Below are 26477 nucleotides of genomic sequence, written 5' to 3' on the forward strand. Positions count from 1 at the left end.
TTGCAGAGGTGAGTTACTGAGAGGCGTTCCTGAGTGGGGTTCCTGAGAGGAGTTCCTGAGAGGGGTTCCGGGGAAGAGTCCCTGAAAGGAGTTCCTGAAAGGAGGTTCAGGGTCCAGTCGCTCAGATGAGTTCCTGAGAGGGGTTCCTGAGTGGAGTTCCTCAAAGGAGTTCCTGAGAGAAGTTCCTGAGAGGAGTTCCTGAGAGATGTTACTACGAGGGGCTCCTGAGGGGGTTTCCTGAGAGGAGCTACTGAGAGGAATTCCTGAGAGGGTTTCCTGAGATGAGTTACTGAGATGAGTTGCTGAGAGGAGCTCCTGAGAACAGTTACAGATTTAGTTGCAGAGGTGAGTTACTGAGAGGCGTTTCTGAGTGGGGTTCCTGAGAGGAGATCGTGAGAGGGATTCATCTGAGGGTTGCCTGAGAGGAGTTCCTGAGAGGTGTTCCAGAAAGGAGTTACTGAGGGTTGTTTCTGACAGGGGTTCCTGTTTGGAGTTCCAGAGAGCAGTTACTGAGAGGAGTTCCTGAGAGAGGTCCCTTATAGGTGGCACAGAGACGAGTTCCTGAGACGTGTTCCTCAGAGGGTTTACTGAGAGAAGATACTGGGAGGTGTTTGTTTGAGCAGACCCTGAGAGGCGTTATGAGCAGAGTTATAGAGGATATTAACTGAGAAGGTTTCCTGAGAGGTGGTCCTGAGAGGCGCCCCTGAGATGATTTCCTGATTGTGGTTCCTGAGAGGGATTCCTGTGTGGAGTTACTCAGCATTGATCCGGCAATTCAACCCTGAGATTATTCCCTTACAGGACTTCCTGAGAGTAGTTCTTGAGAGGAGTTCCTGACTGAGGTTCCTGAAAGCGATTTGCTGAGGGTAGTACGGGAGAGGGGTTCCATAGAGGAGTTAATGTGAGGAGCACTTGACAGGGCTTCCTGAGGTGAGTTCCTGAGAGGAGATCCTGAGAGGGGTTCCTGACAGGGTTTCCTAACATAAGTTACTGAGTGGTGTTCCTGAGAGGGGTTCCTGAGAGGAGTTCCGAAGAGGAGTTCGTGAGAGGGGCTCCTGAAAAGAGTTGCTGAGATTGGATCCTGAGAGGGTTTCTTGAGAGGGGTTCCTGAGTGGAGTTCCTCCGAGGAAATCCTGAGGGTGGTTCCTGAGAGGCGTCCCTGAGGTGTGTTCCTAAGGGGGCTTCCTGAGTGGGGTCACTGAATGGAATTCCTGAGTGGATTCCTGAGAGGAGACACTGAGAGCGCTTCATGAGACGTGTTTAACAGAGGAGTTCCTGAGTGCGGATCCTAAGAGAAATTACTGAATGAGTTCCTGACAGGGCATCCTTCGAGAGGATCCTGGGGAGGATTCCTGTGAGGGGTTCCTGAGAATGGTTCCTGAGAGGGGCTCCTGAGAGCATATCCTGAGAGGCGTTCCTGATCGGAGTTACTGAGACTGGTTCCATAGATGGGTTCCTGAGAGGAGTTCCTGAGAAGATTTCCTGAGCAGTGTTCCGGAGAGTTGTTACCGAGAGGAGTTCCTGAGCGTAGTTCCTGAGAGAAGTTCCTGAGAGGAGTTCCTGAGAGAAGTTCCTGAGAGGAGTCCCTGAGAAGATAGATGAATGCATAGATGACTATGTTGTGGGTAGGATTAGTACGTTTGCGGATGATACAAAGATTGGCCTGGTGGTCAACAGTGGGGTCGAGTGCCTTGGTTTTCAGGAAGATATACACGGGATGGTCTAAGGGCCAGAGAATTGGCAGATGGAATTTAATCCTCAATAATGTGAGGTGATACACTTTGGAAGGAGTAATTTGACAAAGAAGTAATCTATGAACGGCATGATACGAGGAAGTTCCTGAGAGAAGTGAGTGTGTCTGCTTGCGCACGTGCATCCATCAGCATACAATAATGTCCAGCCTCTGTCTGGATGGTTCTGTTAAAAATCAACTGTAAACATAATATTGGTACCCTATGACCTCTGATCAACAGAGCCATAGAATCATAAATTTGAGGAAGACGCCATGTGGCCCAGCTTGTCCGTTTCGACTCTTTACCAGACCTATCTAATCAACCCTTCGCTCCTCCCCTCCATTAGCTGTTCAAATGTCCACTGCAAGTGCTCATCCAATTCTATTTTCACAGTTAATTGATTAATTACATTCGCCAGCCTTTCAGGAAGAACATTCCAGATTTATTTGTACGAAGAACTCGTCAAAGGCTCTTTGCCTCTTTGTCAATCACTTTAAAACTCACTGTTCTGGTTACTGACTGATTTTACAGAATCGCCAGTTTCTCGTTATTTACTCTGTCAAAAACATTCGTGATTTTAAATGTCTCGATTAAACCTCCCCTTTGCCTGGTCTGCTCGAAGGAAAACAATCCCGGCTTCTCCAGTCTCCCCACGTAATTCAAGCCCCTCATCCCTGTTCCAATTCCAGTAAAATTCCTCTGCACCCTCTCCAAGGTCCTCACATCCTTCATGAAAAACGCTGGCCAGGATTAGACACAAGTACTCCAGCTGAGGCTTCGCCAATATTTACATATGTGTTGTCTGATTTTCTTACTTTCATAAACTCTGATTCTGTTTAACAATAAAAATATATTGCTATTTTAATACTCTAAAAGGCTTGTCATGCCACCTTCAACGACATGCTTATGTCCACCCGATAGTTTTACGAAACAACTCCGACATTTGCCCGATTTTCTGCTTCACACGATTATCTTTACAGTATTCCGTCCTCGGAAACCCTCTTACATCCCAGATGGACCAGCTAACTGTTCCAATTTAGTGTGGTGCATGTACAATTGGACTGAAAGGGTTAAATGAGCCTGTTTGTTCAGTGGCTGTAATTAATGTTAGTCTCCATGGATCCTAAATAACTCACTGGGGGGGCTTCCCACTGTTGTTAATAAGGGAGTCGCCACATTGTGTTACTCATATTGTCAGCGGAGGCATCAGCTCCATGAGGAACAAGGACCCGCGGTTATAAAACTGGGAGAGAGGATAACAGAGTCTGAGAACAAAATATTGGAATGTTCCAACAGTGGATCAGATTCTGAGAACAATAGATTGGAATGTTACAACAATGGATCAGAATCTGAGGACAATAGATCGGAATGTTACAACAATGGATCAGAACCTGAGGACAATAGATTGGAATGTTACAACAATGAGTAGGAGTTTATTGGAGGCGCTTTATCTACTTTCTACATTATTTGATTGGCTGCCAGTGGAAAGCCGGATCTATCAGGCACTCCATGTGATTCAGGCCTTTTACTATCCCATCCTCGCTATTATTGGCATCCCTGGTAAGTCTCACTGTATATGGCTATTAATTCTATAAAGCGTGTAGAAATTATTTATTTCTTCTTCATCAAAATTACAAGTGTTTTGGAGATTGGAATATTTTTATACCAGTTAAAGAATCCAGGGGGACAGGATTATGATAACATCCGAGTTCAGCAATTTCAGTAACATATTTATTGCCATCTAATCTCTATTGCCTCCCACCATATCAGAGACAATCATATTATTGCATGTACAATAGTGTCAATACGGCACTGGATGCAGCAACATAGTGGAAAATTTCAGCGACTTCAAACAAACTGATACTTGTTATTTACAAGCATTCTGATTGTTTATTGGGAATGGTTTCATTTCCTGTGGGCCATGCGTCTGTGTCATACCGATGCCGTCCTGCTTTATGCAGCCACTGGCCGTTTTGTGTTGTTCAGTGACATTCACATTTGATCGGTTTGTGGCCATGTTTTTCCAGAAACTGAGAAGTAAATATTGAACCGTGAAAATGGTTCTGAGAAAAATGACTGTGCGGAGTTTTTTAAAGAAATTTTCTGGTATTTCATGTTACCAGATTCTTATTTGCTGATGAACAATCCATGATTTTGTTTTGGAATAATAGAATTTCAGACATAGAGTAATGGATTCAAAATCGTCTGCAGCACAGAAAAATCGGCCCATCGAGTCTGCGCCGGTCAAATAAGTACCTAAATATTCTAAACCCATTTTGCAGCAATAGGTCCATAGCCTTGTATGCCAGGTCATTACAAGTGCACATCCAAGTACTTCTTAAATGTTATGACGTTTTCTGCCCCGAAAACCCTTTCAGGCAGTGAGTTCCAGATGCCCACCACCCTCCGGGTGAAATAATTCTTCCCCACATTCCCTCTAAACCTCCTGCCCCTTACATAAATCTATGCCCCCTGGTTATTGGTCCCTCCACCAACGGGGACATTTCCATCCCGCCTACCCTATCTATGAGACTGAAATTTTAATACACGTCAATAATGTCACCATTCAATCTCCTCTGCTCCAGCGAAACTAACCCCAGTTTGTTCAATCTCTCCTCATAACTAAAAATATCCAGGCCAGCCAACATCCTGGTAAATCTCCTCTACACTCTGATGCAAACACATCCTTCCTATAATGCGGATTCCAGACTGCACGCAATACACTAGATGTGGCCTAACCAGCGTTTCATACAGTTCAGCAGAACATCCCTGCTCTTATATTCTATGCCTCGTCTAATAAAGGCAGGTATCCCATATGTTTTCTTCATCACCTTATCCACCTGCCCCACTACATTCATGGACTGCTGGACATGCACACCATGATCTCTCTGATCCGTGGTACTTCCCAGGATGATAATATTCATCATATTCCCGTGTGTTGTTTGTCCTGCCCAACTGCATCACCTCACCCTTATCCGGATTAAATTACATTTGAAAATGATCAGCCCATCTGATCAGCCTGTCTCTATACACCTGTAATCTATGGCTAATATTCTTACTATTTATCAATATTCATCAAGATTCATTAATATTCATCTATATTCGTGCCATCCGCGAACATACTGATCAACCCCACTACATTCAAATCTAAATAGTTTATATATATACCACAAACAGCACGGGACCCAACAACGACCCATGTGGAACCGCACTGTACACAGGCATCCAGTCACAAACCGCCCCCGCCCCCCTAGACCATCACCATCTGCTTCCTGCCACTCAGCCAATTCTGGGCCTAATTCGCCAAATTGCTTTGGCAACTATGGGCTCTTCCCTTCGTTATCAGTCTCCTGACCATATCGAAAGCCTTGCCGAAGTCCAAGTAGACTACATCAAATGCATTGCTATAATCTACACACCTGGTCACGTCTTCGTAAAATTCAATCAAATTAGTCAGGCATAACATCTCCTCAAACAAACCAAGCTGACTGTCCTTGATTTTCCCTGCCTCTCCAAGTGTAGATAAACTATCGCCCTCAGAATTACTTCCAATAATTTACCCATTGATGATAGGCTGACTGGCCTCTAGTTCCCTAGTAAATCCCTTCCTCCCTTCTTGAATAACGGTGCCACATTGGCTCCTAGGGACCTCTCCTGTGGTCAGAGAGGTGTTGAAAATTTTTTGCAGCGCCACTGTTATCTCCCCGCTTGCCTCATTCAACAGCCTGGGGTCAATTTCATCTGGTCCTGGAGATTCATATCATTTTAAGCCTGTCAGACCGCTTACAACTTCTTCCCTTTCTGTGCTAAGTTATTTAATTATCTCACAGCCCTGCTGCATGATTTCAATCACCCCTCTCACTTGTGAACACCAATACAAGTCATTCATTTGGAACCTGACCTACGTCTTCTGGCTCCACACACAGATTTCCACTGTGGTCCTTAATGGGCTCTAATCTTTCCCTAGTTATCCTCTTACTCTTAATTAACTTGTCAAATAACTTTGTATTTTTCTTTATTTTTCCTGCCAATGATTTTACATGCCCTCTTTTTGCTCTCCTAATTTCCTTATGAAATTGCCCCTTATACACTCTATTCTCTTATAGGCCTTCCACAGTTTTGAGCTCTCGTTAACTGCCATAAACCTCTCTTTTTCTCTTTATCCAATCCTGTATATCCCTCGAGATCCAGGTTTCACTGGATTTATTGGTCCGGGCCTTTATTTTTTATTCGAATATGTTGGTCCTGCACTCTCCCTATTTCTATCTTGAATGAGTCACACTTCTCTGAAGCAGATTTACCTGAAATATGCTGCTCCCAGGCAACACTGGTAAAATCATACCTGATCTTATTAAAATTGGCCTTTCTTCAATTTAGAACTCTGATTTCTGGCACTCTCTTGTCCTTTTCCATAACGACGTTAATCTAATGGAGTATGATCAGTATGCGCAAAACGCTCCCCCACTGACACCTCCGCCACATGCCCGGCTTCATTCCCTAAACATAAGTCCAAGACAGCCCCTACTTCGATTTAATGGCTTAAAAAGCTCTCCTGGGTGCAGTGTAAGAATTGATCTCCCTCTAAAACTACCGCACTATGACTAACCCAGTTAATGTTGGGGAAATTGAAATCTCCCACTATTACTACCCTTTTATTTTTACACTGCTCAGAAATTTGCCAAGATCCATTTCTCTATGGATGTTTGGCGGCCTGTACTACTTCCCACATGGGACTGAGCTGCCCTGCCGTGCCTCTAGTTTGAAAAAAACACCCGTTCTTTACTTTAATTTAAATAAAGTAAAGACACTTTATGTTATTTATGTATTTTAAATTAAAAAAATATATAACTTTTACCTTTCCTTAGCTTACCCAGGGGAATACACTTTCCCGTGACTCACCAATCAGCTCTCACCTTTGTGCTGACGTCACTTTTTCAAGCATCCCCGCACTCGCGCTGTTTTTTGATGTCACTATTTTTATTCTCAAAAATATCTGCAGGATAGTCTTTCCAGACTGTTTCACCGCAATGCTGACTGCAGGATAGTCTTTCCAAAACCTTCTCCCGTCTGGACAGCTGTCGAGTTCCTCCATCACATTCTTATTTCATTCATTCATGGAACGTGGGCGTCGCTGGCTCGTCTGGCATTTATTGCCCATCCAGAATTGCCCTTGTTCAGAGGGTAGTTAAGAGTCAACCACATTGCGGTGGATCTGGAGGCACATGTTGCCCAGCAGATTTCCTTCTCTAAAGAGCATTAGTGAACCAGGTGGTATTTTGCAAATGTCGGCAATGGTTTCCTGGTCATCATTGTGCGTTTCATTCCAAATTTTTTATTAAATTCAAATTCTACGATCTGCCAGGGCGGGATTCGAACGCCTGTTCCCAGAGCATGATGCCGGGTTTCACGTCCAGTGACAATCCCTCTACACCATCGCCCCACTTAATTTGTACCCCCTGTCTCCCATTTGTCCTGATTGTGCTGCTCAATGTTCTCACCGTCAGGCACATTTTAGTGAACAGCAGAGCCCGCAGGAGACTCCAGGATCACAGCAGTGGGGAGAGTCCCAGAGACCCAGAGATAGAGCGTCTGAAGAAATCCATGATTTTACTGCTCGTTATCTCAGCTAATTTCATCCTGTTGTGGGCAATGTTACTACTGTTTTCTATGTGGAGCAAGATATCGTTCTTGGGGAATGTGTAAATTGATCTAGAATATATTGCGATGGAATCGGGCTTCATGCTGCAGCTCCTGAGTTGCTGAAAAACACTGGGATTAACACCGTGACCGAGGTTAAATTCAGGGAGCAGTTGTGCTGAAATATCCATTTACTCTAATTCTTTAATCCACCCGAGAATTTGAACATTCCCTGACTGAGAATATCCATTACTTTTCCGTTTTATTTTTTCTTTCCATCAGCAAAGGACATGTTTGCTGGGCTGATATCAGGCAGAGGGCGGAGTGGGAGGGTGTGCGGCCGTTATGGTGACAGAACAAACGGACAGAGTCTGTTCCATAAGCTGTTATTTGCCAGCGCTGCACAGAGACCCATACAGACTGGAGAACAGAGGGAAGGGGAGCCTCATCAGTGGTCCCGCAAATCCCTGGTTGTGAGAGCAATCAGGCCATCAACAAAAGCAGCAGCAGCAAGGGGGGATGATGTCTATCGCTGGCAGGGGGACGGATAATAAAGATACATGAGGTTGGACGTATTCCAGGCACACCAGGGCATGAAGGTATATAGCAGCTACAGTTGGGGGAGGAACCTGTTCCAGGTGCACCGGGGAAGTGGGAACATATAAAAAGTAAAAGTTCCGAGTGTGAGTGAGATTCCAGGATCACGATTGCGGAAGGCTGTTATACCAAGTACACCAGCAGCGGGGCTGCGCCATGTGATATACCAGGTAGAGAGAGGGAGGGTGGGTGATATACCGGGCTTTGAACTCAGCACTGGCCCTCCGACAGCGCAGCACACCGTCAGTACTGATTGTCCGACAATGCGGCATTCCCTCTATGCTGAATCCCTGACAGCTCCGTGCTAACTCAGTGCTGATAGTTCGATAGTGCAACAATTCCTCAGTACTGACCCTCAGACAGTGCAGCGCTCCCTCTGTACTGCCCCTCTGACAGTGTAGTGTTCCCTATGTGCTGCCCCTCTGACAGTGCAGTGTTCCCTATGTGCTGACCCTCTGACAATGCGGTCCTCCCTCAAAAATGAACATCTGATTGTCGTTATCCCACCTCCCGCATTTACCAACCCAACTCCGTCTCACCCACCCTGCATTTCACGCAAAACTTTGAGGTGCGTAGAATAAAATGCTCTCACTTTCAAAAGTTTGGACGCGTGAAGGTAAATTCAGGATCACAGAATGACGGAGCTGTGATGGTGCAGAAGGAGGCCATTCTGCCCATCGGGACCACGCTGGCTGTCCGAATGAGCATTACTGTTCAATGCCATTTCCCTGCCGTTTCCCCATAACCCTACTCATTGTTTCTATTCAAATTCTCATCTAATGCACTTTTGAATGCCTCGATTGAACTGCATCCACCACAATTCCAGACAGTGCACTCCAGACCAGAACAAGCTGCTATATGAAAGAGGCTTCCTTTCCCCTCAGGCCAAATCTAACAGACCGGATTAGAAGGGTAAGAGTCATATAGCAGCAGGTACTAAACAATGGGTGACTTCTCCTTGGCTTTTCTTGTGTAGAAATAGCGGCTATTATCATTTCACTCAGGGCCGACGGTCGAGAAGTTTTGTTAAAGCATTAGATCTAAATTAGTTCAAGCATAATCCATGAAGGTCAGTAAAATCTATGTATTGCTTCAAATCAGTGAAATATGTTCCATTTAAGGATACGTAAACTAAAGGTCTAGTTGAGAAGACACCTGAAGATGCCCCTCGGGCATGTGAGCAGTTTTGTGAGAATCTCTGGTTTCTATTGATCTGCCTGTTTTATGATATTGTTTATCTGCAAATGGGACAGGTGCCGTCGAAAGTTCACTGTGAGAAATTAACCAGTTGATGACACTTACTTAGGCTTGTGCAGTGAGCAGCGAAATCTCTAAACCCAAGATTCATCACGTGGAATGCAAGTAAATTTAATCTCAGTCTGGATTACATGAGGAAAAATAATCTGGAACGTTGTCTGGTTTAAAACTGAAAAAAATCTACAGCGGTCCTCACCTTTGCCTTGTGACAAAATATAGCCAATCGTGGATTAACATGGAAATATTGAGGAGAAAAGAGAACAAGGGAATGAGTCTCCTAAATACATGTTAATTGAAAGTCCTAAGGCTGAGGATGGCTGGAACTGAGAAAGTATAAAACAAGCGACATAGCACTGGCATTCTGGGTGACCTCTAAAGAAGTAAATAGCTTCAAATGTTTTTATGTTCTAAGATAATTCTCTGGAGGAAGGAGCAAATTTGAGCGTGTAGCATCTCTGATTATAATCTGTAGCATTCAGGCAATTGTGCTTGTGTTGTTGAACCATCTGTTACTGTTTCCCAACAAATACCGTAATTGGCACGTGGTCACTCTTAGTCCGTATAGTTAATAAAAAAACATACTTTCATCAACAACACTACCTGCTACTTCATCAACGATGCCAATCGAGTTTGTCAGAGGCATTATTTCGTTAATGTGTCTCTTCTGGCTGTTTTTTATAAACCCATGTTTTCTAATCAACAAACTCATTTTGCCCCAAATTATTGAATCTCTGATATAGCACAACGTTTCACTAACAATTCTTTGATTTATTGGCAGATACAAGGTTTATCCATCTGCCCTTCGAAAAACAGGGAACAACATTGACAACAGTTTGGGAATAGTCCGATATCCAAGGAGGATTGAAGGATAATGTTTAGTGTGTCCACGATTTCCACCTTTCCTTCCCTCGTAAAATCTCAGACATCCCCACAAAAGCTGCAAAAAAGCTGTTTCATTATGGTGCAATAGAAAGGGGTTAAGTTAAACCTTTCTTCGTGGCATAATAATATCAGTCTCCATGGACCTTAATTGTGCCAATAAAGCAATTAAAATTCAATTAAAATGCGAATCCTTCCAATCAGCCATCTCATCCTATAACACGGATACTCAATGCTGCACTGTCAGGGAGCAGCAGATCCAAAGCGAGGGAGAAGATATATTAGAAACAGAGGACAAGACTTTGGACTATTATAATGATCTGTCCGAATCAAGAGCAGCAGCTTGGACTTTTTCCACAATGGATCAGGATCTGAGAGCAATAGATTGGAATGTAACTACAATGGATCAGAATCTGAGAAGAATAGATTGGAATATTACAAAAATGGATCAGAACCTGAGGAATATTACAAAGATAGATCAGAATCTGAGAACAATAGTTTGGAATATTACAACAATTGATCAGAATCTGATAACGATAGATTTTGTTTTTACAACAATGGATCAGAATCTGACAACTGTAGGTTGGAATGTTTGAACAATGGAATAGTACCTGAGAACAGTCGATTGTTATCATACAAGAGGCAGGGGTTTACCCTGGTATGTTCACTATCTGTTGACGATTTATTATGGAATCGCATTGAAATATCGGTTCCCAATGTTTCTTCAGGTTATTCGATGTTCTTATTATCCAATGCTCGCTATTGTTAATGTGCATCGTAAGTCTTTCTCTCTCCAGTTTTTAAGTACGTACAGAATATTCAGTTGCAATGCTGTGCTTGAAATTCACATTCGTATCTTCGGTTCAGTTGATATCCCTGGATGTCTCTCTATCTAGCTATTATATTTGGAAGCCACATTTCACTGATTAGCTGCTCCTGTTTCTTATTTTTCAGTTGAGCCTTGTAAGGATCGAAGCCAGTGTCACCTGACTGCATCCGAAAATTTGTCCTCCATCCACACATTCTCCACCAGCCACACACCCCACCACCTCCCCTTATCGCGACCCAGCCCAATTCCTCTTGTTCAACCAGAGGGTTTGCTGATGGCCTTAGCTCAGTTCCTACCCAATATACATCTTTCTGAAATACGGCCCACGACAACCCTCATAATATCACATATATCCAATCCTTCCTCGACACATCTGCTTCATAAACACACAATCTGGGCATTTATTTTTTCAAATTGAGACCCATCTATTACAATGTCAACCGAGCCAGAATCGTCCTCTCACTCCACACCCACCACCACCACCTTGCTCAAAGTTCAAATCCTGGTTACAAACCTTTATAAAACTCAACAGATACCACGTTCTGCTGCCTGTAATTTAACTGGAATCAATCCCGCTTAACAACCGTTCCTGTGCTCAGAGAGTTACATGGGCTGGCAGGCCGAAAGCGAATATTTTCATTCTTATATTGTTTACCCTCACCACTTTAGAGAGGTTTTCGCCTTCGAATGTTTAACAAATGCACGTTTGAAATGCAATATAAGAACAGGCAGCACCACATTAGTGGCCTGTGTATTTCAAATGAAACGTCTGCTCCTTCTGCCAATCAGATTATATCTGAGCCATCCGTTTATCACCCATTCAGCAAACGGAAAATCAACTGCATCTTTCTTCAATTTCTTTCAACTGGTCAAAATGTTGAACACGTTAATGTTAATTTCTCAGCACACAATTCTGACATTGGTGCAGGAGCAGAGTGATCTGTATGTACATGCACGTGCATCAGTGAATGTGGGAGGATGGGTTGAGACAGTGGTTCATTAACCTACCCGCATCCTGGGCATTATGAGGAGGCACACAGAGTGTGAAAGGAAGATGCAGATGATGAACCTCCATAAAACGCAGTTTAGTCCTCAGCTGGAGCATTGTACCCACCTCTGGAAATCTCATTTTAACAAGAATGTTAAGGCACCAAAGATGGTACAGAAAATACAGACGACAATTTGCTCTGAGATGATTAAACCAAGTTGTGTAGATGAATTGGAAAAGTTGTGGCTGTTCTCCTTGGAAAACACACGATTGAGGGGCGACTTGAACAGATATTTAAAATTATAAACGATCTGGAAAAAGTAGGCATGGAGAAACCCTTTCAATGTTGGCAGGATCGAGAATCAGAGGGCAGGATGTAAGGTAATTGGAAAAAGATGCGATGTCCCCCTGAGGAAAACCTTTATTACAAAACTGGATGCGGTGGCTGAGAATGTGGCAGAGCCAGGCCCAACCGAGGAAAAGGGGCATTGGTTTAGTACCTGAAAAGGCGATAAGTGTAGAACAAGGGAGCTGGCTGTGGAAGTGACACCAGCGAATTGCTCCGTCAGTGGACCAGCATGGATAAGATGTACTGAATATCAACCTTCCATGCTGCACACATTCTGTGACTGCACTCTTCATGATAATAAAGAAGCTTCTCCAATTTATCCATCTCATTGCAATCACTCACCTGCGGTGCCAGTCAGCCTGTTTCCTCTCTACCCTCTAGACATTATTCACCTTATTTCTAAAATGACCTGCACATTATTCGGCACAATCCATTACGTTTGGCCAAACTAGTGTTTTGAATAGTTGTAGAGTAGCTTTCTGGAGTTTGCATCCATTCATCAAGCTGAAGGTCCTTGCTGCTTTATTAACTGCTTTTGTTAACCTCGCCTGATGTGTTCAAATATTGGGAACAGGCACCCAATGCCGCTGTGCTCCTGCATCTCCAATAAAATTGAGTTCGACAATATCAGTGTTGTACTTTGAATATTTAATCTATCCAGACATACAATATTTTAAACCTCCACTATTTGTTATTTCAGGTAAAATCATGTAAATGTATTAATGGTTAGAGTGGCACAATCAAAAAAGACAATAAGTTATCAACTAAACTTTTCTGCCAACCTAATGTATTCTTTTCCTGTTTATTTCCCTTGCTCGCAGTTATATCGGTGACAATTCTGATCATTTCCCGGGGAAAGTGTGGTCTCTCCAAATGTGTAACTTACTACCTGTTGGCTATGGCGTCGGCGGATTTAATGGTGATTATACTCGACATGGTATTGAGGCATATTCCAATTGTTCATCGGGAGCAGTTCCGTTTCCTGTGGTTCCTTCAGATCTGTAATATCCATGCCGTGCTGCTTTATGCAGCCACTGATTGCTCAGTCTGGTTCACCGTCACGTTCACTTTTGACCGATTTGTCGCCATATCTTGCCCAACTTTGAAATGTAGATACTGTACCGATAAGACAGCAGCTGTGGTACTTGGAACAGTGACTGTGCTGAGCTTTTTAAAGAACCTTTTCTGGTATTTCATGTTCACAGGACGGTATCAAATGAGGAACCTGCCCTGGTTTTGTTCTGTAACGCTAGATGTTTACCTGTCTACGGTTTGGGTAACAATCGAGTTTGTCCATTACATCCTCACTCCCTGCGTCCCATTTGTCCTGGTTCTTCTGCTCAATGTTTTCACCATCAGACACATTTTAGTGAGCAGCAGAGCCCGCAGGAGACTCTGGGCTCAGAGCAATGGAGAGGGGCTCAGAGATCCGGAGATGGAGAGTCGAAGGAAATCCATGATTTTACTGTTTACTATCTCGGCAAATTTCCTGCTGTTGTGGGCAACAATTATGCTGTATTCTGTATGGATCCGGATGCAAACTTTGGGTTATGATTCCATATTACTGCATCCTTATGTCCAGGAACTGGGCTTCATGTTGCAGCTCCTGAGCTGCTCCACAAATTCTTGTATTTATGCCCTGACCCTGAGAAAACTCAGGGAGCAATTGAAGCAGGTGCTGAAATGTCCCTTTGCACCAATCCTGGAATACATTCAAAAAGGAGAGAGGAAATGAATCAGGTAACGTCCAGCATTTTCTCATTTTAATTCACATTCCCAGTGGGTGGGGGTGCTGTGCCGTTCGACAGACTGACTGGAGGAGTTGGATAGCACCGCCACCGGCATGGGGTGTGGGGAAGGGGCCTGATCGCAATGGTGAGAGTATTGAGGTGAGGCACCTAATCCGCACAGTTCCCGGGGAGCAGGTGGCCGGTGGTGGGGGTGGTGGTGCTGTTTCCCATGACGAGGGCATAACGGGAGTTGCGGCAACTGTGACTGCACAATGTCTAGGGGGTGAGATCTGTTCCCCATGACAACGGAATAATATGGCAGGTGGGTCATGTGACGGCACAATGGACAGGGTTCTTCATAACGACTGCATAATAGAAAGGGCGGGAAATGTGGCGGCATCGTAAGAAGGGCCTGCTCGCATTGGTAACAGCTTAATTGGAGGGATGGTCCCTCTGGCACAACCGAAATGGGGGCAGAACCTAGTCCCGTGATGACGTAATAACAAAGAGTGGAGGGCCCTGAGGTTGTACAATGAACGGAAGATTGGTTTTGGCCCATTGATGACGTCACAATGGAAAGGGGCTGGTCCTGCTTCCTTTGTCGGGCACAATGGACGGGGTTTGGAGCGGAATTTCCCGCCCGCTCCGCCCATTGGCGCTGGGAGAAAAGGTGAAAGTGCAAAGGTTCACTGCCAAGTCCCTCCACATGTGCTCTCCTGACATCCAAGGGAACAGCAAGGATATGAATAAAACTGGCGTTTGAAACTTCGTGCTAAATATTTCTCCTGCACCGCCTTCCACTGGGCTCTTTAATTGTACCCTTTAGTACTTTAATAATGCTGAGGAGAATCAATAAAGAGTAATGTTATTAAAGAAAATCTAATTGTTCGCCAGTAAAAGCACAACAATGTCTCTGAAATCCCTCTATCATTTAGACCGAGACACTCACCAACATCAGACAGCAGCAGTTAGTAACCACTGATCAGAAATGATGAACATTAGCAGAGGAATTGTGAGCCCCTCGACACACACACACACACAGACACACACTCACACAGACATACTTACAGTCACACACACACACACAGTCGCACACACACACACGCACACAGACACAAAGACGCAGACACACATATACACAGACACACAAATATAGACAGACACACACACATGCGCACAAGCGCATAAATACACACCGTCCCACACACGCACACACACACACACAGGCACAGACACACTCACAAATGCTACACAGATAAGCATACACACACACAGCTACACACACACATGTACGCAGACACACACACACAGACGCACAGACCGACAAGCAGACACACGCGCACACATACACACAGATGCACACACAGACACGCACACACACACATACACAGACACATTGGATGGAACTAGAATGCAATTTGAAATAACGTGATCCGGTTTTCAGGATTCACACAGTGACTGGGAAATGAAAAGGACCCACTGACAGAGCTGACTTCCATCCACAACTCAGACTTCATCTTAATTCCTTTTAGTTCAATCTGTCTCTATCTGTCTCCCTCCGCTTCTGCCTGAGACCTGACTATTCCCGCGAGCTTCGGAACCATGAATTCGGGACCCAATCAGAGTCCCGAGTACTGATGTTGGGATTGTGAGATGAGGGAACAATCTTTCCTGCAGCCCGTCTCCTAATTGTCCATTGCGAAGCTCACTGTGTGATGCTGAATAGTGGGAACTCCCCATGTAGCCTCATTATTAAGAGAGCCGGTAGTTCTGGCGCTGGGGCAGCCCCACCGGGAAAGTTGCACAGCCCTGGTAATCGGTGGCTACGAAGATGCCACAACATGGAGGCTCCCTCATTGTTCTTTTCATCAATCACCAAATAACCATTTCTATACTGGAGAAGAGGTAACCAGCCGCTCTATTTGTCTGCACACTCTCACAAGAGTAGCCCCCTCCTTTGGTCATTAATGGGACCAGGAACATTCAGGCCCCACACTCACTCCCTCTGTGACTCTCTCAAGCCATCTCTTTTCGCACTCCTTCAATCTTAACCTCACTCCCTGTTGTCACTCCCTATCACACCATCTTTCTTTCTCTCACATTTTTTCACTCTGACTCCCTGTTTGTCACTCTCCCTGAAACCATCTCTCTTTCTCGCACATTGCTTCACTCTCACTCCGACCCACTGATTGTTACTGTCTCTCACAATATCTCTGTTCCTCTCACATTCTTTCACTCTCACTCCATGTTTGTCAATCTCTCACACACCTTCTCTCTGTCACTCATATCCCTTTACTCTGTCTGTTGTCACTCTCTCTCAAACCATTTTTTACTCCCATTCCTTCACCTTCACTGTCAATCCTTGTTTGTTTCTCTCTGTCACATACCATCACTCGATTTACATCTGTCCCTCTCCCTCTCTATTTTCACGTAGTTGTCACTCTCTTTCCCATTAAATGCCGGAATCTCCTTCATTTTGTTTGTCACTCTTTCACTTTCTACGTCCCTCTGTCTGCCCCAGATTATGGTTCCAAGACACTTGCTGCGTTATTGTCCCTCTCTGTCTCCATCAGCAAGTGCCCTCCAATACTCTCTCCCTCCGACTCTCTATTAGTTTCACGATTTGTTTTAGTTTCAGGATGTATACTAGTTTCAAGATATGTAGTAGTTTCAGGATCTGCATTATTATCAGAGTCTGTATTAGTTTCAGGATCTGTATTAGTTTCAAGGTCTGTATTAGTTTCAGGATCTGTATTAGTTTCAAGGTGTGCATTAGTTTCAGGTCAGTTTTGGATTCATTGTATTGATTTAGGGTCTGTATTCGTTTCAGGATCTGTATTCGTTTAAGGATTTTATTATTCCACTGAAGCGAGTGGGATTCAGTGACTGAGGAGAGAGGGGAGTAGTGACTGAGGGGAGTAGTGACTGAGGGGAGTGGGGTACAGTGACTGAAGGGAGTGGGATGCAGAGTGTGAGGGTAGTGGGATGTAGTGACTGAGGGGAGTGGGATCCACTGACTGAGGGGAGTGGAATGCAGTGACTGAGGGTGGTGTGATGCAGTGACTGAGGGGAGTGGGGTGCACTGACTGAGGCATTTGTGGTGCAGTGACTGACGAGAATGGGATGCAGTGACTGACGGGAGTGGAATGTTGTGACTGATGGGATTGGGATGTAGTGACTGACCGGAGTGGGATGTAGGGACTGATGGGAGTGGGATTAAGTGAGTGAAGGGTTTGGGGTGCAGTGAGTGAGTTAGTGACTGTTGGACATTCACGGGGGGGTGAAAGAGCACAGTTATATTGGTGTGTTTCAGACTGTATAAATGGAGAAGTGAATCATTTTCTAAACTTTGCTCCCAATTAAATGCTATCTTGAGGTTCTGCACATTTATCAATCTCCCATGTCTCCTTACTGCATTTCGGACCCAGGGATATCAACAACTCCGAAATCTGAGGAACATACGATGTAAATTGCAGTACCCGTGTATTATCCAGCCCAACAGCATCTGAAATAAGAGATATCATTCTGGAGTGGATATTCTACAAAATACAATGAAGTGACTGATGGGAGTGGGGTCCACTAACTGAGGGCAGTGGGGTCTCCTGGGTCAGCAGAATAGGATGAAGTGACTGAAGGGTGTGAATGTGAGTTACTGAGAGGGGAGAGATGAAGTGACTGAGGGGAGTGGGATGAAGTGACTGAGGGGCGTGGGATGAAGTGACTGAGGGTGTTGGGATAAAGTGACTTAGGGGGTGGGATGAAGTGACTTAGGAGGTGGGATGAAGTGGCTGAGGGGGGTGGGATGAAGTGAATGAGGGGGGTGGAATGAAGTGACTGAGGGGAGTGGGATGCACTGACTGAGGGGATGGGATGCAGTGAATTAGGGGGGGTGGGATGAAGTGACTGAGGGGGTTCGGATGAAGTGACTTAGGGGGGTATGATAAAGTGACTGAGTGGGTTGGAATGAAGTGACTGAGGGGAGTGGGATGAAGTGACTGAGGGGAGTGGAATGAAGTGACTGAGGGGAGTGGGGTGCACTGACTGAAGGGATCGGATGCAGTGACTGAGGGGGGTGGGATGAAGTGACTGAGGGGGGTGGGATGAAGTGACTGAGGGGAGTGGGATGAAGTGACTGAGGGGAGTGGGATGAAGTGACTGAGGGGAGTGGAATGAAGTGACTGAGGGGGTTGCAATGCACTGACTGAGGGGAGTCGGATGCACTGACTGAGGAGAAGGGACGCAATGATTGAGTGGATGGGACACAGTGACTGAGGGGGGTGGGGTGCAGTGTGTGAGGGGTGTGGGGTGCAGTGACTAAAGGGAATGGGGTGCAATGACTAAGGGGAATGGGTTGCAGTGAATAAGGGGAATGGGGTGCAGTGACTAAGGGTAGTGTGGTGCAGTGACTGAGGGGAGTGGGATCAAGTGACTGAGGGGAGTGGGATCAAGTGACTGAGCGGAGTGAGATGAAGTTCCTGAAAGGATTGGGATACAGTGACTGAGGGGAGTGGGATGCAGTGACTGAGGGGAGTGGGGTACCCTATTTGAGGGGAGTGTAGTGGGGTTGCAGTGGCTGAGTGGACTGGGAGTTAGTGTCTGTTGGACATTCAGGGGTGGGTGAGAAGCGTTTCTAGGGGAGTTGGTATTAGAGACTGAGGGGAGTGGGACACAGGGCCTGAGGTGGGCGGGATGTCGGGTCTGAGATGGGTGGGATCTAGGGACTGAGGGGTGTGGCTTGTAGGGACTGAGGGGGGAGGGACGTCGGGACTGAGGGTGGTGGGTCGTCTGGACTGGGGGGGGGTGGGAGGCCTGGACTGAGGGGGGTGGGACATCTGGACTGAGGGGCGTGGGATGTAGGGAATAAGGGGTGTGTGATGTAGGGAATAAGAGGTGTGGGATGTAGGGAATATGGAGTGTTGGATGTAGGGACTGAGGAGAGTGGGATGCAGGGACTGAGGGGGAGTTTAATGTAGGGAGTGAGGAGAGCGGAATAAGTGAGGGAAGAGACTGGGAGGTAGTGACAGTTGTTCAGTGAGGGGTGACAGAACAGACTGGCATTGGTGGGTTTCAGATTGTATGAAAGATGAAGTGAATCATTTTCTGAACATTTCAACCAAGGAAATGCTCCATTGACGTGAAACACACTCTGAATTCTTCAATGACTCCTTACCTCATTATAGATCTAGAAAAAACTCCAACTCTGGAATCTGAGGAACACTTGACTGGAGAATCCACTGACCCTGCATCATCGAACCCAACAGGATCTGAAATAACAGGTATCAGTCTGGAGGGGATATTCTACAAAATAATCGTCACACAACATCATCACTGCAATCTCATACTGAAGGGATTGGGATGTAGTAACTAAGCGGGGTGGAACTGGGATTAATGGGAATGTAAATCAGTGAGCGAGGGTAGTGGGTTCTAGTGAGTGAGGGGAGTGGGATAGTGTGAGTGACGAGACTGGGAGTTAGTGACTGTGGTACATTCAGGAGTGACATTGTTCAGGTTCAGACTTTGGTGGGGTTCAGACTTTGGTGGGGTTCAGACTTTGGTGGAGTTCAGACTGTATAAATGAAGTGAATCATTTTCTAAACTTTCCAACCAAGTTAAAGCTCCCTTGAGGTGATCCATCCTTTGCAATCCGCCATGTCTTGCAATCTTGCAATCTCCTATGTCTCCTTAATTCATTTCAGGTCCAGGGACAACACCAAAACCGGAACCTGAGGAACACTCAACTCGAGACTGAGGGGAGTGTGATGCAGTGAGTGAGGTGAGTGGGATGCAGTGATTGAGGGGAGTGGGGTGCAGTGACTGAGGGGAGTGTGATGCAGTGAGTGAGGGGAGTGTGATGCAGTGAGTGAGGGGAGTGGGATGCAGTGAGAGAGGGGAGTGGAATGCAGTGAGAGAGGGGAGTGTGATGCAGTGAGTGAGGGGAGTGTGATGCAGTGACTGAGGGGAATGTGAAGCAGTGAGTGAGGGGAGTGGGATGCAGTGAGTGAGGGGAGTGGGATGCAGTGAGTGAGGGGAGTGTGATGCAGTGAGTGAGGGGAGTGTGGTGCAGTGAGTGAGGGGAGTGTGATGCATGTGAGTGAGGGGAGTGGGATGCAGTGAGTGAGGTGAGTGGGATGCAGTGAGAGAGGGGAGTGTGATGCAGTGAGTGAGGGGAGTGTGATGCAGTGAGTGAGGGGAGTGGGATGCAGTGAGAGAGGGGAGTGTGATGCAGTGAGTGAGGGGAGTGTGATGCAGTGAGTGAGGGGAGTGGGATGCAGTGAGATAGGGGAGTGTGATGCAGTGAGTGAGGGGAGTGTGATGCAGTGAGTGAGGGGAGTGTGATGCAGTGAGTGAGGGGAGTGGGATGCAGTGAGAGAGGGGAGTGTGATGCAGTGAGTGAGGGGAGTGTGATGCAGTGACTGAGGGGAGTGGGATGCAGTGACTGAGGGGAGTGTGATGCAGTGACTGAGGGGAGTGTGATGCAGTGAGTGAGGGGAGTGGGATGCAGTGAGTGAGGGTAGTGTGATGCAGTCAGTGAGGGGGGTGTGATGCAGTGAGTGAGGGGAGTGGGATGCAGTGAGTGAGGGGAGTGTGATGCAGTGAGTGAGGGGAGTGTGATGCAGTGAGTGAGGGGAGTGGGATGCTGCGAGTGAGGGGAGTGTGATGCAGCGAGTGAGGGGAGTGGGATGCAGCGAGTGAGGGGAGTGTGATGCAGTGAGTGAGGGGAGTGTGATGCAGTGAGTGAGGGGAGTGTGATGCAGTGAGTGAGGGGAGTGGGATGTAGTGAGTGAGGGGAGTGGGATGCGGTGAGTGAGGGCAGTGTGATGCAGTGAGTTTGGGGATTGGGATGCTTTGAGTGAGGGGAGTGGGATGCCGTGAGTGAGGGGACTGTGATGCAGTGAGTGAGGGGAGTGGGATGTAGTGAGTGAGGGGAGTGGGATGCAGTGAGTGAGGGGAGTGGGATGCAGTGAGTGAGGGGAGTGTGATGCAGTGAGTGAGGGGAGTGTGAAGCATTGAGTGAGGGGAGTGTGATGCAGTGAGTGAGGGGAGTGTGATGCAGTGAGTGAGGGGAGTGGGATGCAGTGACTGAGGGGAGTGTGGTGCAGTGAGTGAGGGGAGTGTGATGCAGTGAGTGAGAGTAGTGTGATGCAGTGAGTGAAGGGAGTGGGATGCAGTGAGTGAGAGGAGTGTGATGCAGTGACTGAGGGGAGTTTGATGCAGTGAGTGAAGGGAGTGGGATGCAGTGAGTGACAGGAGTGTGATGCCGTGAGTGACGGGAGTGGGATACAGTGAGTGAGGGGAGTGGGAAGTACTGACTGGTGTACAGTCAGGAGTGGCAGAGCAGGGTGACATTGGTGGGTTTCAGACTGCATAAATGATTAATTGGATTATTTTCTAAACTTTCCTCCCAATTAAATGTTCTCTTGCGGTGATTAGAACCAGAGGCATTTGCTCTAACTATTTAACTTGGCGAATGTTCTGTTAGTTCCAGGCCAGAATCTGACCAACTGCACAACTGAACTTGAAACACATTTACCATTTTAATTCTCTCTTTAAACCAAATTCATAAATATACTCACTAAGTCTTTGTATCACTCAGGCCAATGTCTCCTCTCACTGACTGTGTGTCCATTACTGACTGCACACTGTAAAATTCCGTGTCTTATATTGAGCTGTGATGAGTCACTGTCCATCTCACCTTCTTGCTACACTAATCAAAAACTAATCAAACAATGGAGGTTGACAGTTAACTGCCGCTAAGGCTGCTCATTCCATCTCCGAATCTGAGTATCTCCCTAAATTTCAACTTGAAACAATGTGCAGTGTTTTGGCGTTTGGGGTATCAGTATTTTGCGGTTCAATCTTAGTTGGTGTTTGGGGGTTTCAGTGTCAGTGGAGTTTGTGGATTCAGTGTTTGTGGGTTTTGCGGTTCAGTGATTTTGGGGTTCAGTGTTTTGGAGTTTCATAGCTCAGAATTTTTGGGGTTTGATGGGTTCTAAGTTTTCGGGGTTTTGGGGTACAGCGCTTTGGCGATTTGGGGGTTCAGCAAGCACTTGAGTAACATTCCCTTTTGCTATCACAGACCGGGAGACATCACACAACGAGGGATCTGAGGAACAAAGTAGTCGAGATTCCACTCGGCGTCCATCCTTTGTCAGAGTCGGATCATCAGACTCAGGTACCTGACTTGTCAACTCAATTTGGGGATAACCTTCTCACAATACAACTTCATCACGGAGATTCATTCAGCCTGTCAGCGAGGGGAGTGGACAGAGTTTGGCCCTCGAGCCTTGCCCCTCCCCTATCTCCCACCCCTACACAACCCCTCCCCTCCAATCCACCTCCGTACCCAGTTCTCACTGCCACCCCTAACCCAGCCCAGGGCTTTGTGTGGTTGTGTCGGAAGCATTGTCCTCTCGATGTTACAGTGGTCCTGGACCTCAGCAAGGTGGACTGTGACCAGATCAATGCCGAAATCCAAGTGATGTACATCGTTCAGAACAAACTGGACACTCGCGAGGAAAAGGAAGCCCATCTCCAGCAGGTGAGGGGATTCATCCTGCAGTCATTCTCGGGTGGTGGGCATCACCCATTTAATAACCTGAGTCAGCATTATTTAACCATTTCATTGACTGAACATCTCCAGTTGGCATTGAGTCGAGGGCAGGGATAAGAATTCCCTTCCTCACTCTCTGGTAGATGTTTGATTGAACTGATAGGAGGGGTGTGGGTAGTGGATTTCTCAGACGCTGAATAGGGAGTGAGTGAGCTGGTGTGGAGGGGGCAGGGATTGTTCGGGTGTAGAGGGCGGGGGGCACGTTTCACCCTCGTGTTCAGGGAAGGAATTTCCCTCATGCTAAGGGGCCCATCGATGTCTCCTGAGATCCCCTTGCCAGTTCCTCAGTAACAGCGTTCCCATTCTCTCCAACCTGACTCCTCAATTGTCCATTCCCAGGTACATGAAAGGCTGAAAAAATATCTTCCCTGCAAGAAGCTGGTGCCAAAATTACAAGAGAATCCCAGCGAGGAGAAGAAGAAATGACCCGGGAGATCCGGGTTGGTCAGCGAGTGGGTTGCAACCAGATTTCTGGACTGAGGGACAGTCTCCGGGAGCATGAGGGTGTGGGCTCATTGGTGGTGGTGTGTGGGGTGGGATGTTGTGTTTCAGGGTTAGTATTACATTTTTGATTTGGGTGCTGAATCATCATCCGTGATAGCTTTTGATATAACTCGAGAAGAATTGTTTTGCGATTTAAGGCCATAAGAGGTAGGATCAGAAATAGGACATTCGGCCCATTGATCTGCTCCGCCGTTCAATGACATCACGCCTGACCTGATAATCCTCAACTCCACTTTCCTGCCTTTGCCCCATACCCCTTGATTCCTTTACTGATTAAAAATCTGTCTGTCTATCTCAGTTTTGAATATACTCAACGACCCAGCCTCTACAGCCCTCTGTGGTAAAGAATTCCGCTGACTGACTACTCTGAGAGAAGAAATTCCTCCTCATCACTGTTATAAATGTGGCCCTCTTACTCTGAGATTATGCCCTCTAGTCCTAGATTCTCCCACAAGGGGAAACAGCCACTCAGCATCTACTCTATCAAGCCCCCTAAGTATCTTATGTTTCAGTGAGATTGCATGACCTTCGTCTAAACTCGTGAGTTCAGGCACAACCTACTCGACCTCCCCTCATAAGCAAATCCCTCCATCCCCGGGTTCAACCTAGTGAACCTTCTCTGGACTGCCACCAATGCCAGTACATTTTTCCTTCAATAAGCGGACCGAAACTGTTCACAGTATTCTAGGTGTGGTCTAACTAGTGCCTTGTACAGTTGAGAGAATAAGACGACTGAAAGGTTGGGTATTGCAACTGGTAGTTAGCAATTCAGTTACTATACGTTTTGTCCTGTTCACTTCAGAAAGGGGCGGATCACATGGGAAACCGTTGAGAGAGGATTCACTGGGCTGATTCCTGGGATGAAGGGGGCTGCCTTATGGAGGAAAGGTTGGCCATGTTGCGCCTGTGCCCGCTGAAATTCAGAAGAATGAGAGGCGACCTTATTGAGACAAAGATACTGAGAGGATGTTTCCCCGTCACGTCGGGTGTCGGGGGTCCTAAGGGGGTGGGGGGCATTGTTTCAGAACAAGGGGCCTCCCATTGAAGACAGAGATGAGAGGGAATTTATTCTCTCAGAGAGTTGTTAGTCTGTGGAATGGATTTCTCTACCCCACAGAGCAGTGGAGGCCGGGTCATTGAATATATTGAAGGCTGAGTTAGACAGATTTCTGATCGACAAGGGGGTCAAATCGTTATTTGGTTGGCGGGGGGGCACAGGCAGGAAAGTGGAGATGAGGCCACAAGCAGTTCAGACACGATCTTGTTGAAAGGTGGGGCAGGCTCGAGGGGCTGAATGGCCTAATGCTGCTCCTCACTCCCATGCCCGTATGGTCCGATTGATCTGTATTCTGAACTGGTGACTAACCCGTTTGAATTCTCATCCAAAAATTGCAGCTTTTTGTCTGAATCTTTGCCTCTTGCGTTTTATTCATTGATTAATGTTTGAATGTTTGCTGAATAAATCTGTGACATGTGGCACCCAGCGTTGTAAATCCATTTGATTTCTGAGGTGTGTTATCAGTGAAAGAAAAATTTAGCCCTCCTATTAGATGCGAGTCGGCCAGAATCCAAAACCACGATGTATTATATCAAACTACACCCTGAACTCCTAATCCACACATGGAGGTTTAATGGTCTGAATCACCCTCTGACCACCAGCTATGGAGGTCCCCCACCATTGCCTCATTGACCCTGCCACCCTCAGCCAGGAGAGGCAGCAGCCAATGTCAGTCTCACCTTCAAACATCGCAGCACACATTGGTCAGCAGCCTAGTTCAACAGGCAACTGACTTTTTGGCAATTCACTGTCAATCACCCTTGGCTGAATATTTTTTGATGACAGCAGTAGGTAGCTCAGCTAGAGAGTGACTCCTCACAGCTCAATATAAGACAGGGACTTTTAATGTGCACAACCAGTAATGCGCACACAGTCAGTGAGGGGAGAAATTAGCCTGAGTGAGACAGACACTGAAATGAGTATTTTGGTGAATCTGGTTTAAAGTGATAATTCAAAAGTTAAATCTGATACAAGTTTAATTTTAAAAAGAGAGTAATTTTAGATTAAGAGTCTGATTCTGACCTAGAGATAACCAGTTGGACAGGTACCTGCCATAAGAACTAAGAGTGGAGATTTCTGAGACAGAGCCAAGGGTGAGTATGTTTGGAATTTTGATTCAATGTGAGAATTTGAATGGTAAAGCTGATTCCAGTTTAGCTTTGGTGTGAGAGTCTGTTTCAGACCTAGAGCTAGCAGAATTTTAAGTGAGTTAAATAGTTAAACCAGCAGCTCCTAAAGAGAGTCACTCGTCACAGCTCAATATAAGACAGGGACTTTTAAAGTGTACAGCTAAAGCACACAAAGATTACATATGATTGTTAAATATTCAACAAAATCCTCAACTATGTACATAAGATGTTAAATATTAGGCTTGTTGACTGACTGACAATTGATAATTACACACAGAATAATGATTGTATTATTACACACATGGGGGAAATGCACAAAGCAGGGATCGCGAACACACACACGGTGGGGATTTGTAAACGTGTGTGCGGTGTGTGTGTGAGATTCAGGCAGTATATATTGGTAAAGGTGTTTGTTTCTATGTCACTCTGACAGTTATTCTGCAGAGGGTTGATTGTTAAAGGTGTGTGTGTGTGTGTGTATGTGTGAGTCTGAGTGTTTGTGGGTTAATGTAATTCTGACAGTATCTAGCAGAGTGTAGATTGGTAAAGGAGTGTATGTGTGTGTGAGTGAGAGAGCATGTCTGAGTGTCTGATTCTGATAGTATCCAGAAGAGGGTAGGTTGCTCAAGGCAGCTCATCAGCACCTTCTCAAGGGGCAATTAGGGATGGGCTTCAAATGCTGTCAGAGGCAGCAACACCCACACCCAGAGAATGAATAACTAATAAATAAGTACCTGAACTGCTGACCAAGACACACACACACAGACACACACACACAGACACTCCAGCATTTAATCTTTTCCAAGTTATGGCAATCCCCCCCCCCCCCCCCCCCCCCAACCACCACCACCCCGCTTTGCGTGGAACGTAATTATCTGTTTCTCACCTTCAGCATCCTCTGTGCTTCCGCCGTGTGGTTTTTTTTGCATTGAATCGTAAGAGAATGTCGTTCACCTCCTTGTGGAATGTGCCTTTGCAAAGTTCTGGAGAGAGATGCAGTGTTTTTTGATGGGGTTCATCCCGAGCAGTTCTGTGACACAGGACTCTGTGCTCCATGGGCTTTTCCCAGGGACAAACACTGAGACAAACGTCAGCTGCAGCTGGAGAATCACCAACTTGATGAAAGCCGCTCTTTGCTCTACATGAAACCTGCTGGTCCTCCAGTGAAAATACTTG

General features: G+C 46.1%; 1 long non-coding RNA gene across 1 annotated transcript in view; it reads right to left on the reverse strand.

Moving 5' to 3' along the window:
- The window catches only part of LOC144673097 (uncharacterized), a 233114-nt gene extending 206888 nt beyond the window's left edge, over positions 1-26226 (reverse strand). The window contains exon 1 of the long non-coding RNA XR_013574255.1: positions 26188-26226. This is a non-coding gene — a long non-coding RNA (uncharacterized LOC144673097). The remainder of the gene's footprint in view (positions 1-26187) is intronic.
- Positions 26227-26477: the final 251 nt, after the last annotated feature.

The sequence above is a fragment of the Cetorhinus maximus genome, unplaced genomic scaffold (genome assembly GCF_964194155.1).
Source record: "Cetorhinus maximus unplaced genomic scaffold, sCetMax3.hap1.1 HAP1_SCAFFOLD_260, whole genome shotgun sequence".
NCBI classification, from domain to species: domain Eukaryota; kingdom Metazoa; phylum Chordata; class Chondrichthyes; order Lamniformes; family Cetorhinidae; genus Cetorhinus; species Cetorhinus maximus.